Genomic DNA, 18,158 nt, shown 5'->3' on the forward strand with positions numbered 1-18,158 from the left:
TACACAGAGGTATCTCTGTGCCTAACCATATTTAGCTTTATATTATCTGTGTGCTGCTGACAGCTCTGTTGTGTCCTGTCTGAATGTGCACCGTTTCTCGTATTCCATAATCTGCAGCAGAGCCGTTGCGTTGGAAAACCTGTGGGACCGTCCAAAAAAGTGTCTTAAAGTGAATCAGGACAAACGATGAAATTGGGTTTGGGCAAACACAGGCCACGGGTTAACAGATTAGGCATGTTTATGGGGTAAATATGCAGGTCACAGCTGTGGGGAGCCGATGCCACAGTTTTCATCTTTGAAACACGTGACATAGCCTCCTGCCAGACATTACTGTTGTTTGTGGCAGCAAAGCGAGAAAGAACTAAATTACTTATGCTCAAAGCTGTATATTTTCAGGAATTATGAGGAAATGGTGAATAGATAAGATATGGGCTGATTATTCCTCTTTTTCACTCTCTTTTTGCACACATAATTTATTATTGCTGACTAATTACAACTATCTGTTCTGAATATAAATGATCAGAAATGTCTGGATGAAAACACATTAAAGATGCATGGCAGAGAGTAAGAGAATACAAAAGTCCAAATATGATCAAAGGAACATAATAAAAGCACCCTTAAAGGGTTTGTCGAGAGCAAAAGCACTCCGACATTGGCCATAAACAACGCTGTCTGGGCCTGATTTCCAACACTTCAAACGAGACATGGGGAACAAACTGAATGAATAAGCATCCACAAACAACATGCATACCGCCCAACACAGGCAGCACAAAAACCAATAACCTTCGCACAATCTCCCACAAGCACAGACTGGTGCAATCAAAAGCTTCTTTAGACGCAAGAGCGACAGACGCATCTGATTGGCTGTTTACAAGAGCACCACAATGTTTAACCGGCATCTGTGACAAAGAGCACCAGAAAAACTGCATATCTATCTATCTATCTATCTATCTATCTATCTATCTATCTATCTATCTATCTATCTATCTATCTATCTATCTATCTATCTATCTATCTATCTATCTATCTATCTATCTATCTATCTATCTATCTATCTATCTATCTATCTATCTATCTATCTATCTATCCAGTCACTTTGCAACTATCAATATTTTCCAAAGGTTCAAATAAAGCAATACAACAATAAGAAAGACCTCAGCAAAATACATATTTTTTGTACTATTCACACAAGTTTCTTTACCTGTAATTTTGAAAAGTTTAAGACATTTTAATAATTTAAAGATCCACAGAAACTCGATAAAGACTCAGACTGGGAAGTCACGCTCTTCTCCTCTCAAATAATTGCAGAATTGCCTCTATTCACCCCTAACTATACATGTTGATAAGAAAGAAATTGTATAAGTCAAGCCATATTCTGGCAGCTGAGTTTTCGGTTTCCTGTATGGGAGACAACCGTGTGGTGAAATGAGTGGCTGATGAATGGCTATCCCCTTTTCACAGCTAGCCATCTATTCTTCTTTTCATTTCTTTTCCAGGCCATTTTTCTCCCCAAGAGGAATCTCAAATCAGGGTGCAAGTAATGAGTTTGTCCCTGATGCATCACCACCACCAGCGTTATAACCACAGTGCTTGCACCCGCCATTTTCTTCTCGGCGAGGAGGCGACACAAACCCTGCATGGTGCGAGCACGCGAGTGTGTGCGTGTTTGTGTGTCTAAGTGCAAGAAAATAAGGTCAAAAAATGTGATTGCATTGATAATGTATGTATAAGTGGAAAACTGCAGAAGCTTAAGGAGACCATGGGTCAGCGGAAAGCTTTCCTCTCTGATTTCTGATATTCCTGGCACCACTTCTCTCTCAAGGGTGATGTTTATGGATAAGCTCTTGAATATGTATTTCACAGATTATGAAATGTGCCTTTGAACGACTGTCCTTTATCTCCTTCAAAAGAGGTCACCGACCCCCTGTTGCTGACAGTCACCTGACTTGAGTCCAAATTAAATCACTCCACTTTTCCTCCTTGACTGTCATTTATTTTGGAGAAGAGCCTCCTAGTGCATCGTATTACCTGTGTGAAAAACCGCAATTGAGGGAAATTCAATATGCTTTCAACATGCATTTGGCCTCTGCGGGACTGGTGTCAGATGTGCTATTGTATCTATTTGATACAAAAAGCAATGTTTTTTTTTCTTGGTGTGCAAAAAAAGCACATCGAATTATTGCAGTTCCACCTATCTGACCCTAATTTTGTAAATCATTAGGTTTTTATTATTCGTCTATAGTTCTTCAGATCAAACTGCAAATGATTTTCTACACTCTGGTGCTTTCTAATAGGATTTGTGCAGCAGCATATTTGATTGTAGTAATCTATTTACAGAAATCTTTAGAAATGACGAGAGCTTAAGAAAAGGCTTTGAAAACTGTAAATTGCTATTAAATGGGACTTTGTGCCAGAATATCATTGATGCCCTGTTTGCATAGCCGAGGTTCATTCTGATCAAATCTCAGTGATACATGCGAGATAAAGTGAAATTTAGGCTGATAGATAAGTAAAGGACATTTCGAGCAGAGAATTAATATTGAGATAAGCCCAAAGCTAGTCTTACATTAATTCCTGAACTTCACCAGATCAGAATTTAGCAGTCAATACAAACCTTATGATTAATTAACACTTGAACGCTCACGCTTGCAGAATGTAGGTATTGGGAGCCATCACGCATAGATAAGGCGTCACCCATTTTTCTTATGATAAGAACATACATTTTGTTGTCATTGAAAAGTGACCTATAGAATGTAATTTTTATTTATTTTTTTATTTGCTCCATTTCTTCCAGCCCTCAAAAGCTGGGAGCAGCTGAACGGTTATCTTGATAAGAGTAGGCCCTGAGCTGCATGCATTGTGACAGCCTCCAATGAATATCAAGTGACGTGAGTCAGAGTCTGCAGCCATTCCGGAGGGGATAAAAAACCTTCCATTATAATCGCCACCTCCTTTTAAACAGCCATTACCTCTGAGCGCGGTAGCCAGAGGTGAGGTAAGGGTGCTGACATACACCCACAGCTGCTCGCCAAATTAAAAGAGGCTTGGACATGCGATCGTGAATGCTAAATGCATCCTGGAAAGCTCAAGGTTTGTTAAATTCATTCACACAGACTGGACAGAACGACGTTGAACCAGGCAAAGGATTCCCTACGCAAGCTATTGTTTGTGCAAAAAGTAAAAGACAATTAAATGAAAACAATCACTTAACTAAAACAATCGATAAATAAAAGCCACAGGAATGTGGGCTCGGCAGCTGGAGAGGAGATTTTTACAGGACGATCTGGGTTCTGTATATCACCCAGTCGTGGATGCATCGCTAATCGGCAACCGTTGAGCCTCATTCATCAAGCCAGTGGCTCTCGTACCCCCTTACTCACGAGGGAGAGGCAGCTGTAACTTCCAATGTGCGCTCCATACTGTGGCTAATGACTAAATCTGTCATTTTCAGCCTCATAAAGGTTTCTTTATGCCTACAATCCCGATCACGGTTGATTAGTTGTGGTGTGCTAGATCCAGTGTGAAATAAGCCCCTCACTCACTAGTCCTCCTAGTGTTTCCTTCTCTCTTTGCTTTCTGGATCTCGTTTTTCCTCTGGTCCTACAATGGCATTCTTTGCCCACATCTATTTCTTTCTCCAATCATTTGCCCCATTATTAAGCAGAATACAGTATGGAATAATTCATGAAAATGAATTATTCCAGTGGTTTAATGAAAGCGAGCTGAGCCTTGCATATTCTTCGCCAATATGCCTGTATAGACGCAGTAATCTTCCATGCTGACAGCAAGAAGTCAGTGATAATGAGAGAATATATTACACTGAACTCTCAATGTGTAAACTCTATATATTATGCACATTTGTGCCGTTCTCTGTCTCTCTGCGTTTCATTCTTTACTATAATAATCTGTATACACCAGCTGCTTTGAAACGAACAAAATATCTACACTTTGTTGAGAGAACCCCATGCATTTCTCCACAGATTTAAGTGTCTTTTCAAAGTTTTATCCCTGGATTCAGTGAGGTGCCACTAGCCAGTCATAATCTGTTATTGTGTGCCTGAAACCATGTGTGATTAATTTCTCTTTTAAATGAACCGTCCAGGCCGGTTTGGCATTGGGGCCGTGATGGAGCCGCACTATAAATGGTTTATGTCATGGCTTTTGTCAAGCGCCTTTTCCCTGCAGCCTCGCTCAGTAATTGAAAAGCCACCTCCAACAGAGGGACTGAGAGGCTGTGTTTGCTGCATACTGACGACGGAGACCATGGGGGGAATGGTCCGAGAGGGTCTTGCCACCTCAGTGCGCGTAGCTACCCGACAGGATTTCCAGGGACACCTGCGCTGACCCACAATGACCCACAGGGTGCCCTCGCCGCATACAATAACATGTTCTGTTCAGCCTGAGCGGGAGGTGGACAAACTGAATGACTAACATTGTTAATGGCGAGCTTTGTGTTAGTATCAGATGAGTTCATTGTGAATTTGATTTAATCTCGGAGGCGACTATATCTGTCAGCGTGGCCTCAAGGGCCATGGAAATGTTGCTCTCTTTTTCATTTCTGTGCCTCTGTTCTTAGCCCCAGGTTTTGCTTTGCTTGCATTCAGATGGGTGTGATAAATGATAGCATCTGCCTGCCTTTTTCCCCACCTGCATTTAGATATTCCTTCTACTGGTTCTCGCTGGGATGATACTGAAGTTTTGTGAGTGCACATGGGCATAAACAAAGAAAAGAAAGCATACATTTTAAAGAAAGTAAAAAAATACAATGTCTGCGGTTAAAAATATAGGGGTGGCAGAAATTTCCAGGAGCAACTAGAAGAGTAATGTTAGAGTGCCATCCATATTTGTATTGTTTTATATGATGGCTCTGCTTTTGTCTAGGGTGGCTCTGCCTATATATTTATGACATCTATAATTGCATTGATATTGACTTTGTGTCTGACGTTACAGCAACTAAGATAATTAGACTTTATAGTTTAAATATTGAACTGTTTTGTTTTCGTTGTTGTTTTTACACCATGTGTTCCTGTAGCTCAATTGATAGAGCATTTCTTAAGCAGAGTAAAAGGTTATGGGTTTTATTTCAAGAGAACACAAATACAGAAGATAATTTATGGCTTGAATGCATTATAAGTTTCTTTGGATAAAAGTGTCTGCCAAATACATAATAATTAAAAAATTGTAAATGCAAACTAAACCACATTTGTACAAATGTAAAGCATGGGTTTTCAAACTTGTGGGTCCGGACCTACTAGTGGGTCAGTTGGATCAGGTGGGTCCAGCAAACTTAGTTGTTGTAGTAAATGACACAGATGTTTTGTCCTATTAATGAAAATTAATAGCAATGGATTTGATATCAGGTATTTTGGGATTGCAATTAAACTTAATTCATACAATGACAATAAAAATATAAACTACTTTTTTTTCTAAAAGGAAAAAAAATGTTTTGTATTTCTCAATGTATTTTTCTGCATATTACTATAAAAATATTTTATTGGGTCCTGAGATAGATTATACCTAAGTGGGTCGTAGAATGAAAAGTTTGGGAATCACTGGTTTAAAGGACCTCATATTGTTTTCAAATAAAAAAACACATTTAAATCCCTACAGAGCTCTGCAGTTGACATCACGCATTTAGGCTGCACCCCACCCTTATGGCAGGCAATTGTAAAGCACTTGAGCCCTGTAGATTTGGTATTGACAGACAAAATTGTATACCTTTCAAACCTTACAATTTCAACATGTTGTTTAAGGTTTTTTTATTAGTCAGTCCCTCCAGAAAAACGCGATTATGCAATTGCATGATTTAACGCATAATCAACCAAAGTCTGCATATTTATTTATTTGCAGATTTTCGTGTGCAAAATATGCAGGGCTTGCATGATAATCCCCGCATTTTCGTGGCAAAAAATCACTAATATCTTTGCAGAAAGTTGGAAAATGTTGCATTTGCCTCACACATGCGCAGCCATTTCCCCTGTTGCCATGGGAACGTTATGAAGTGAAGTGATTATGTGACGTGAACATCATTGAAAAGCTGCAAAAGCTAAAAACAGTTTTTGCAAGTTACCGCAGTTTTTGCAAGTTCCCGCAATTTCAACGCATAAAATTGCATAAATGTGCCACATATTCCATCACATTTTTTAAGAAAACAAGCAAGATCAAGGATTTTTGCCTGCAACAATCACAAAAAACCTCCCCGTTTTTCTGGAAGGACTGATTAGTAACCCTGAAATGACACTAAAGAGTTTAAAATGTGGAAAATAACTGGGCTGATAAACATTAAAATGCATTATATGGATCTGTTATATTTCATCTATTAAGTTTTGGATGTACATATCTATGTCTTTTGATTTAAAGTGCGCAGTGAACTTTGTTGCCATAAAACTCCTGCTGGTTCTATTCATTTCATATTTGCTCCCGGCTGTCCATGCCTGCCAGTATGGTGGGTGGCGTAAACAGAATAGGTCAAGTAACGTTCTGACCTCTATATAGTGGAAAATATTGCTATTGACCAAAACTATCTACAGTATGGTCATATATATTTTTGGTAATGCCGCCACCCCATATTTTCTTCTAAATCTATCCCCACAGTTTTGAATGCACACAATACAAGCTACTAAAGAAAACACAACAATGCCCCCCATTCGTCCATCACTTCCAGTGACAATACGCTGCACCCCAAATAGCCCACAGAAGCAGAGAAACCTCCAAGTTAAAAAATTGTCAGGTTTCATGCTGCTCAAAATCTCCCATTTCCTTTTTGCTTGATGAGCCGCTTGGAGCAGTGCTTTTGAAATCCCCCATTTGTGTGCATGTGGTGACGCACATACTTCAATTCTACTTCAAGACACTTCTGAGAAACAATGCACTGGCTCACCCTCAACTGTCCCCAAATATAACACACACAGCAGAGTTTTGCACTGAAAGAAAAGCAAATTTTTGGCTCCCTATACGTTTCAACAGCAGTTGCTCTCCACACGGCCTGGACTTGAGATCCAGCATAAAGAAATGAAGTAATGGTGTCAAATTATTCTAACAAAGAACGTATGTAAAAATAAATAACGTCAGGGAACACATGATGTCATTTATAGGCAATTGGTTTTTACAGTCCACATTGACACGGTCACTGCTTTTATACTTCCATACGCTGCTTTTCTTTCTGTTACCAAGGAGAGCCATTCAAACACAGACAGCTGTCAGGTCAACAATCATGCAAATGTCCATCAAAGAAACTGGGTTTGCTTTGGGTTAAGGAGGCATAAACATAGTGAATGGACAAACTGTCAGGAAACTAAGGTGGGAATGTGCAATTGGAGGTCTTTCCAGCCTTATAATGAAAAGACAGCATTTTGCATAATAATCGAAGGAAACATAGTTTGTTTGCTTTTCGTGGGAGTGGTGGGCTTATTTGTATGGGGTGTCTCTAGGTTAAGGCCCCTGTACACCTCACTCTCCTGGTTGCTCAAAAGGGGCCGGGCTGCTCCATTACAAGCAGGTTTAGTTTTACGACACCAGGCTAACTGTCATGTTAATGAATACTGTCCTGGCCTTTACTGGGCCCTGTGTCCTTGTGGAAGTGACAAGCAGTGTTCAGCCCTTTACAGTTCCCATTGAAAAGGCCATTACATCCCTACCCCTGCAACAGTTGTAGTGCTAATGTTTAACAGCCTAATTAGAAAACGAAGCGGCTGCTTTGCTCAAAAGACTGTCCACCCATCGGCCACCCACAATGTCAGACAGCTGGAAATAATTTCTGCCTAACTGTAACCTACAAACCCCAACAAACAAGGGTCAACAGGATGCGGACACCCGTGCTTTAAATTAAAACAATTAAAACCTCAGGCTGGACGAGTCCCAGAACTATTTACAACGGAGCCTGGCAGTGACAGAAAGAGGTCTAAAAAGAACCTTCCTGACACAACAGAATTTACAGAGGTGTGAAATTAACTGCAATTTGGCATCACGGTGATCCAGGCAAAACTAAAACGCCTTAATGCATTTTGCTAATGCGAATGTGAAGAATGATTCACAAAGACTAAAAGCAATGGGAAAGCTGTTGCATTAAAGGCAAACAGTCCCGCAAGTGCAATGAAAAGTTTCACTCCACAGTGGTGGCACTGCAAAGCTGGAAGATTCCTCAGGGTGCTGGCTCCAGGAGTGTGAATGTGTTCACTGATGCAAACCATCATTGACAAGCACTAAACAAAAATGGGCCTAGACACAGGGACAACGGTCCCCTTGTGTCACATTCTGTTAAGTATTTTTTTCACACTTTTCACATTTTCATACATATATAGACAATAATATTTTCAAGAGATATAGACAATCATACAGAATTATATAATTATATATGATGTTTACAATGAGAAAATTACGGTAGATGTAGCCATTATATATATATATATATATATATATATATATATATATATATATATATATATATATATATATATATATATATATACATACACAGTAATTTTATGGCTACATCTACCGTAATTTTCTCATTGTATGTCCTTCTTTGCATCTGCAATCATTTCTAATCACAGATAACTCATGGCCACTTTCAAAACTTTCTACTTTTCAGTGATGCCGGCTAAGTTTAGACTATGAACAGTTTAAAGCGCTAGTCTCTGAGCTCTCGCCGGCAAGGGAGAGGACTGAATCCACCATTGTAGCTGGCTGATAAAGAGATTAGGGCACTGTGAAAGGAGGCGGGACAGCATCTCCCTGCATCTGAGATGCTTAGCTGAAAGGCCCATTGTAGGCCCAGTACACATCCTGCCTTCCCAGAGCACTTGACAACCAAAACAGCCAACAACAGAATTCCTGTGTCAAACAAAACGCTCCTTGTCTACCCAAAGGTTTATCTGCCTCATTTACAAATGTATGCCTTTGTGACCAAACCGCTTCCCATTAACCGAAGGCACTAGAATGAGAGCTAAATAAATTATTCACTCATTTCATGCCATTTTTGATGATCTCGGGTTTAAAAGGAAAATGACATAAATAGCGTTTAGAGAGATGGACCGACTGAATGGCCCTCTCTCAAAAAGTCAATAAGAAGGAAATCCAGAACATGTGCTGGGATTGTTCCTCTCCTCTTTTGAATGTTCTTTCAATTTAGCCTAAAAATTTGATTAGCATATCACGTCAAAAGAGTTTATACATTATAAAACACCAGATGTTCCAATCAAATTGAGTTCATACATATTTTTTTATTTCAAAAAAATAATTATTCATCTGTATTGATTTAGTTGCAATTTCCCTCTAAGGAAATGAGGTCTTCAGATTGTTATATTTGGATAAATACATATAATCAATCATGCATCTTTTCCTATTATAATTCCCTGTGAGGTATAAAAGAGAAGATAAAATCATTTACATATCTTTTCAAGTCTTTGGATTTTGGCAGAGAAAGGTCCGCATCATACACTAGATCCGTGGCCCTGTTTGGCTAAAGTAAACAAACTACTGATTACAAATCCCTGAGCTTGTTTTTGTATGATAAATTATCTGCAGCAGATTTCCAGCCAAAAGTTAAGATGAGGCCTTGGAGATCGTGGATACAAGGCTATAATGCCAAGGACTATGCACTGTCTGAAAGGATATTATTGTATGAGGGCACAGGCTAATATTCGTACAGCCTGGAAGCCACATCCTTCGACAGAAATCTTTCCCACCGGTTAAACCAATTTCTTTTAAAAACTTTTTGATGATCTGTTCAATAAACCTAGTTTGGGATCTTGAAAATAGAACTGCCTTTACTTCCAGTCTTTCCCCTGTTCTTCTGCTAACTGAGTTGTAATTACCCTGCTTGTTATTCAATTTTGACAAAGCCCCAGTGGTGCTAGATGTGGATCCCTTGTTTTCTCTGAGAGAAGCAGCCAAAAGCTAGCGCTGTGGCCAGGTCTTTAGAGAAGCTTGCCCATCAGATGGTCAGTGGGATGGAACATAGCCTAATTCTTTACACACCATTGTGTCAGCTTAGGGATTAAATGGATGAATATTTTATCAGGGCCACTGAAAATGGCCAGGACCACACAAAACCTAAACGCTAAACACGGGAGGCGATCGGTTATGTCTCTCTCCGTCTCTGTCGAAAGAAATGACCGTGTCATTTGAAGGCTAAACAAACAACAAAAGGATACAAGCAAACACAAAGCCGTGTTGAAAAGAAAGATCCTCTGTGCCCATCTATAACACTACACATCACACATGTCAAATTCATTTTGTTTTGCCGGATTTTTTCTGTCTTTCATCAGATAAGAAAAAGGGCTGGTAGAGGGCGGATGAGTGACAGAAAAAGGCTGATGAGGAGGTAATACAACATGAAAAAAGCTCAAGTTATGGCTGACTGGAGATCAGTGCGGTTGGCAGAGATAGAGGGAGCAAGCGAGTGGGCAAGAGTGATGAAGAGAAATAAGAGATGACTGACTGAGATAGACAGGGAAAAGTTCAGACTCTTTTTTTCGCAGCCTGTCTGACATTTACAGGGCCTGTTTGGGGGAATGAAGCTGGAGGAATCTCTTGACCTCCACTTCATTACAAGCCCAAAAGACCCTCCACCGCATTAAATATTGAGAACAGGTGAGCAGCTCTGAGGAAATACAGCAGACTAAAAGGACAGCAAGCAATGAGAGATCCAGTGAACTGTAAGAACAACGATGCACTTTACCTCCCCCTGTCTGCAGCAAGCTTCAAAACCAATTTCATGCCTCATGTCTTGAACTGAGCTAATTTTTACGAGATTTACTTTTATCAATTCGTTTCTGAATATCGGTAGAAGCAATTTTCATTATCCTTAAGTAGGATGCTATAAGCTAATTGAATGTTGCTACAAAAGCTTACATGCTAGCAAAGCATAAGAGACAACTAACCAAAGAGACAAATACCAGGCATTAGCCGTTGTTATCATGCCTGGCACTCACCGTTTCTTTGGCTTTTCTTTGTGTTCTGGTAATTTATGCGCAGCTAAGGCGACAGATAAATATTTAAAGACAGAATGACGCTGTGATGTACGTGTTGTGTAAAATGACAACGATCAAGTTGTTATTTCAGGTGTGTTCCTCCTGTTCCTTCATTATATTCAAAGACTTAATTAGGCGAAAGAACAATGAGTATACATCTCAGGGAAAAGTTTAATTGCGGTGCATCATGCATTGCCAACAGCACAGAACAGGATAAAAGGAAGAGAGCTGGTGTAAGTATTAGCGTATTATGCAAATGCATCACCATATGCCACCAGATAATGAACCCTATGTACATAACGCTCAGATTGCTACAGTTGTAAATTAAAAGATGTTCGTTCACTCTCAGTAGGAAAAGGAAGGTGAGCATGTGATGCATTCCTGTTGCCATGCTCTTTCTGATCCCTCTATTGTTTTTCGGTTTACATAGAACATTAGTGATTGCGCACTGTGGCTGTGCTGGGCCTAAACGGGGTAACCCAACAATTAGCTTTATTGCAGATGCAAAGAAGGAGTAATGGAGCGTGTCATTGCAGATCAGTTCATCTGCCCACCCCTTTCCCGCTCTAAAGGAAAGAACTGCAAACCTGTGCAAACCATCAGCAGCTTTAATACAAGACGGGTGTCTGGCCTCACAAATTTTAAGCAAGTATTCATTGACCAGCAGGAAGACCACATGCATGGATCTGGTAGTGCAAGGAAAACCATATCGGGGCACCCACATTTTATTGTATGTATACAGGATTTTTTTGCTTCTAGTATTTGACATCACGCCATGACATCAGCAGACACATAAACGAGTTTCTTGACTCCTTTATTGGTTTATTTTTGGAAAAGAAGGCATTTCTGTCGTATGATTACATTATAAGGAAAAGGTTACATGTTTCATGTCTCATTGTGCAGTGTGAAAATGGGTTCAGTATAATGCTATCAGCTTTTTTCCAGCCAGGCAAGCCCGAGAAAAGAGTCAAGCCTATTAGTGCTCATACACCTAAGCCACATCACTTACGAACAGTGCTTTCTTTCTAAAGGTCACCTGCTGGAGGAAACAGCAAGAATGTGTATTTTCTGATCACTGGAACAAAATTATATATTAAAAAAAAGGTATTTTAATGACTATGGGGAAAAGCAGTGACAAATTTAGCAAGGTTTAATATAAAAAATTTTAGGAATATTACATAATAGGTGCGTGTTTATGTTTGTAAGCAGCCCAGTTTCACGAAAATTTCGCTATATAGTCACATACATTTTTTATTATTTTTTCGTGATATTATCACGAATTTCTGCGTTTTTTCGTGATTGTATAACAAATTCCTGTTTTCGTGTGATTATCACGTATTGGTTACTCAACTGTTTTGTCCTATTTTCTTACCACTGTCGCTTCGGTCTAGGGTTAGATTTATATTAAATTACATCCCTACCCAAACCCAACTCTAACCCTAACGCCAGGTGACATATAAAAAAATAAATCAGAAAAAAATTGTATAAACCAATACATAAAGTGACATTCTAATGCAAACACCAAATCTAACCCTAAACTGAAGCATCAATGGTTTGAAAATAGGGAAAAGCAGTTGAGTAACCAATACGTGATAATCACACGAAAACAGGAATTCGTTAAACGATCACAAAAAAACTCGGAAATTCGTGATTATATCACGAAAAAAGAATGAAAAATGTACATGACTATATCACGAAACCTCGTGAGACTCGGTAGCAGCAAGAAAGCTGAATACATTTAGAACAAATGCATTAAATAATTATAGCCATATTATATGTTGGTAAAATGCAAATATATAAATGTCTGCAATCATTACGCCACCAAACATGCACTAGGTCGATTCGTTTTTTAAATATATACTGTACATTAGCCATTGAAAGCCATCTATAAAAGAATACCGAATAAAATAGTCAAAGAAAGGTAAGTTACATCATGGTCTTCAAAGGCTAAAAAGCAATATGATGATATGGTGCTAGATCAAAGAGTGGCCTTGACATCAGAAAAAGGTATTTCTACTCTGCTTTTGACAAAATCTACTTCGGCTCTGACACTTTAGGCCATCCAGAGTAAATGGAGAATATTAAGAAAGAGGCATTTTTAATTCAGTACGCTGAAGCATATCCAGACTGAATATCTAAATATCTGAATATCAGACCTGCATCATCAACTGGGTTCACACAGACAACAGTTTGTTTTAATATTCACATATCACAGCAGCTCTCATTAAAAACATACAATTAGCTGAACATCAAATGATGGTTCATACCAATTGATCATCAGATATTTCTGAATCAATAAGAGTTGAAGTTAGGCAATACCTCTCTGGTACTGCATCAGATAATGATTGAGTAATGGTTTGCCATTGCACCGCCTTGTAAAGCAAAGCATTAAAAAAATGAAAGGAAGAAGAATCATCCCCTGCTCTAAAAGTTACCATGTATAAAGGCTGTGTGATTTTTTGCTTTGCTAATTGCTGCTTATAAGGGTGAATGAATGTATTCCATGCACCCACACAGTGATTAGTACAACCACGTTCGGCATGAAGGGTGCTTTGTATAAATGAAGCTATAATTCTCCACTGTGTCAAATACTCTATTAATAATTCTTTGAGGGGATTTTTGAAAACCAAATGCATCCAATTTATTCTTCTGTTGTCATTGCGTATTTTATCCACCGTATTTTAAAGTGGTAATTGTAGACTCTCTTTATTACTCTTTGTAAAACCACTATAGAGGTAAAGAGTCATGCCCCCAAATAAGTTACACTCATATTTACAAACCTGATGGCTGGGTTTAAATTAACCTATGCTGGGTTGGTGTAGCCCATGGTTGGGTCGAATATGGACTATTTCTAAGTTAATATAATCCAATGTTCGGGTTTGTCCATTTTTACCAAATCATGAAACAACGCAGCATTTTAAAGACTATATCAAAAAGCCAATTGATAATTTTAACCAATTCGAACAAAGGAAAGAGCTCTTACATAGCCACCCGTTGGAAAAATGTTATTTATGTGTTTCAAGGTCACTAACAGATGGCATGACATTCCTCCACTAGAGACAGTTGGCATGAAATCCTTGGCCCTGTCCAGGCGCCAATATAATCATCATTATTTTAAGCCTGAGTAGAAACCACTACAATAAAAGCATACAGCTGTCATAAAAGATACAGAGAGACACAGACAGTTTCCTTAGATTATTTTCATACTTTACGGTAATTAACCTTCCCTTAGCGAAGCTAATTAATTTGCAAAAGTACTGTTTGTCTGAACATCGCTTTACTTTAGCGTAAAAAAAAACTTTGGAAACCTGAAATAAAATACTGCCTTGCAGAATACAGTTTCCTCGTTCATTTCTGACTAAAATTAAACTCGGATTCTTCTGCCTTGCTTGTATATAGCTGAAAACTGGCTCTGGGAGTAGCTCCACCGGTCAAAATAACAAATGCCTATATTTGTTGAAAATGACTGAGCTTCTTCCTCCATCGACCCGCAGTCATGTGGGACCGAAGCGGTGCAGCACCCAACACAATGCGGTGCAAGATATCCAGGGCTTCATTTTTTTCTCCCTTCACACAACTCCAAGGTGGTAATGTGACACCAAAGGTAACAGGAGCCACTGACTAGAAAGATGTTAATCCTGACAAAGTGCCACGGCATTAGCCAGAGCCTCTGTTAGATTGAATTCTGCATCCCTGGGGAGCATGGGCAACACAGACGGTGGCGCTCAATCTTTTTGAGTGGTCCTCCGAGACAAAACTGTGGTAAGCAAACAGGACTGAAAAGTACAACAGCACCCTCTATTGAATGCCTCTAAGCATAGGATCCTTCATGCATTATTACAACTCAGTTATATATACACAATTACCCCTTACCATTGCTCTTTAAATGCTGGTGAATTGTATTGTTGGAAAAAGGAAAACTGGGTTTAGCTTTTGCTAAATTGTAGTAGCCTACACATCCCATATCTTTTTTGTAATTGGGCCTAATGGTGAAATTAAACTGCCTCAGAGTCACAGATAATCTTAGTAGCATATCATATTGGCTCTTTCATCATTTCTAAACAGCATATATGTTCAAAATGGTCTGGGGGCACAACATAAAGCTAATTTATTCATGTAAAATTCATGTTATGAAGACTTTTCACGGCCTTTTCCACAACAGTCCAATTCGGGTACCTCTAATCCAGTATAATAATAATACAAATACTCACACTGTTTGCTCACTGTGTCCCACATCTTACAGCTGATATGACCGATAAAGGATTATGCTTAATGATTCATAGTTTGATTCTCACACCGGGGAGTAGGCTATATGATGTTTTAATACCCGGAGAGCTGTTCTCTCTCTGCACCCTCACGACTTACTCCCCGCCGAGCGTGAGCTCCGTGAATGCTGACTGGTTTATAGATTCATCAGCGCGAGGCGACTCGTTCATTCTCGTTTTTATGTAACGTTTCCGTTCACACACTAAAAATGATGCAGGAAAAAGACTCACGACTTCTACCTAAATGTTGTCTTTGCTGGTGTTCACGCTTTAAGTTCTTGGTTAAATAAAAAATAAATTGCAATGAAGCCAGACTGAATCATCTTTTTTTTAATAATGCGGCATGTAAACTCTCAGGGCATTATGAGACAACGGCATAACCTATCGTGCCAAAGTAACAAAAAATAAACAAAAATGATTTAATCCTAGCACTTAGAAACGTATGATCGGTTAAATGTGGGTTATTTCTGCAACGATCTTATATCCAGTACACCCCACCTGTATTTGAAAAACTTAGCTATCGTTTTTATGGTCAAGCTTAGTGAATCCCTTACGCATCCTCGCCACATCGTAGTGATCATCAAGCTCAAAACTAAAAGTTGAGCTGGTCACTGTGACATCAGCAACATAGTCCAGCAATACCGATGAAATGTCATCTTGCGCGTTAACATTTACAAACGACTGCGTGCATGCTTTGTAATACGCGTGCGGTTAATTCAAAAGCGCTGTCTGCGGAAGAATAAAAAAGGACTTCAGGTGAACCCGACCTGTCCTCTCTATTCCCCTGCAGATAACTCTTTACCGACCACCGCTGACATGCTACGTACTTCTAACTATTGCTTTCTTCAAAAACGCTACAACACTGGTAAAAGCATCATCACTCCCTACCTTTGAACACTTCCAGACACGACACCGGGTGTCCAGGGTTGCTCCCAAAAGCGGTGTCACTTCTGTTTGAACAACAATCAACATCCAACGCCAGCAGTCTGGAGTGATAAGGTCCTTCTAGGCAAAGTCCTCTCCCGAAATTGAATGGAAAAACAAGGAAAGCCACTGGAATTTTGTTTATTCTTCAGGAAGTAGTCAATGAAGACTGGTCAAATAAAACTGAGGTATCTCCAAGATCAGTCAGGTGCAGCTGCTGTGAAGCACACGATCTCTCTCCTCCTCCAGCAGTCGGAATGATGGTGACCGGTGAATGTAACGCAAGCAGGAGGTGTCTTACCGCCGATGACTGACTGAAGTCAAGCCTCCTTTTCTCCCCAATGTTTCCAGATGCAAGCAGTTTCTCATCTGTCCTGTCTCGCGGTTCCGTCTGAAGCGAGCGGCCAACGCAATTGTAAAACCGGCCTCTAAAATCCTCATCCAATCAAAACAGGCGGATGAAAGCTAACCCCCACCAGGGAATAAAAACCCAGTCGTGGATTAAACCACGATATTTTGACCATTTTTTCAGTGAGGGATAGAGTTCCAAAAATTAAAAGTCGTTTTATTGCAGCTCTATAGCTACGTTAATTTTTTCTATTTAGTTAATGATCTAATTTCTAAGCAAATTAATGCATGGCACTTTTTGATAAATACATACATTATGTTTATTTAGTTAATTTATTTATTTTTATTAAAACAGATTACAATTAAACCAACCTGACTGCTGTTATTCTCTAACAAAACTATCAAATTAACATAAACTATATAATAGAAAATATGTTGAAAGCACACACAATGTCAATTCACATTTGAACGATGCTTTTATCTAAAGAAACTTACAACGCTTTCAAGCTAAACATTATTTTTATAGTGTGTTTCCTGTCATCAAACACAACTTGCAAACACAAGTTTCTACCAGTACAGCTACATGAGCAGTTTTGGAAAGAGGTCTTTATATTTTAGGACCACTACTCTGGTCATCATGTCAGAGCTTAATTGTAGGTTAGGTTAGTAATTATGGTATCCATTACTGGGCTGCTAATTGAAATGTCTACTCTTTTACTATTGTGCTTTGTTGACTGAATTGGTACTCTGCTGAAATTGCATTTTGACCCACTTGTTTCCATTTGACTTTGACAGGAAAGTCTCTTTTCAGTAAATGCGGATAATGGTAAAAATTACAGCTTACATTAAAATCAGATATAATATAGTTATCCAGAATCCAGTTTAATGTCTATCAAGCGAAATGCAAAGCGCTCAGTTTAGACTGAAAGTTCAATAATGTGATTTTTTTCTCTCTTTCTTGTCTCTGCAACAATGTTGTAATAAATGAAGACAACACTGAATGTTTGCTAAACAAATTGGTTTCCTTGGGCGTATTTATGAACTCAGGTTTCAAAGTCAGACTCTCGGATTGATGAAAGCATAGCGGTCTTCATTACGAGAAGCTTCTGGTCATATTCGGCCCGAGCTCTATTCCTGTCTTAAGAGCAAAAAGTCTCAAACATGATCCGTTCTCCATCAGCCATTTGGCTGGGGATATAGCGAACAATCAATTCAGTCAGATTATTAGCCCGTCTAATAATTGAATTGAGCTGTCGCTGGGGTAATGGATTCACTGCTCACATGGTGTTTCAGCCAAGACTGGTTTAAAGAAGTGTGTGGGAGAGATAGAGAAGTAGCAAAGGAGGGCGGGGTGTGTATAGAGGAATAGAGACCACATTACATTGTCAGTGATACCTCAGGATGGCACAGCTATCAGATCCATGTCAGTTTTTAATCGGTTGCCTTGAAGGCACAAATTAACCATCACGTAAGGAATACATCTTGCTGCCTCTTTCTAAATCACAATTGCAAGTATCAACTTACAATTTTACATCTAAAGAGATATTGTTGCAACTCCCTCTGGAGAATTCCATGGCACATTTAACAAAGTCTGTCCTATTAAATTTACACCAGAGATTATATCTGGCAACACTGTTTTGGAACACAT

At 39.2% G+C, this 18,158-nt stretch overlaps 1 protein-coding gene across 1 annotated transcript in view; it reads right to left on the reverse strand.

Moving 5' to 3' along the window:
• cdh11 (cadherin 11, type 2, OB-cadherin (osteoblast)) overlaps positions 1 to 16,562 on the reverse strand; it is a 56,772-nt gene extending 40,210 nt beyond the window's left edge. Inside the window, exon 1 of the mRNA XM_055207847.2 lies at positions 16,127 to 16,562. The gene's annotated coding sequence lies outside the window, so the exon portion shown is untranslated. The remainder of the gene's footprint in view (positions 1 to 16,126) is intronic.
• Positions 16,563 to 18,158: the final 1,596 nt, after the last annotated feature.

Source organism: Misgurnus anguillicaudatus, chromosome 21 (genome assembly GCF_027580225.2).
Source record: "Misgurnus anguillicaudatus chromosome 21, ASM2758022v2, whole genome shotgun sequence".
NCBI classification, from domain to species: domain Eukaryota; kingdom Metazoa; phylum Chordata; class Actinopteri; order Cypriniformes; family Cobitidae; genus Misgurnus; species Misgurnus anguillicaudatus.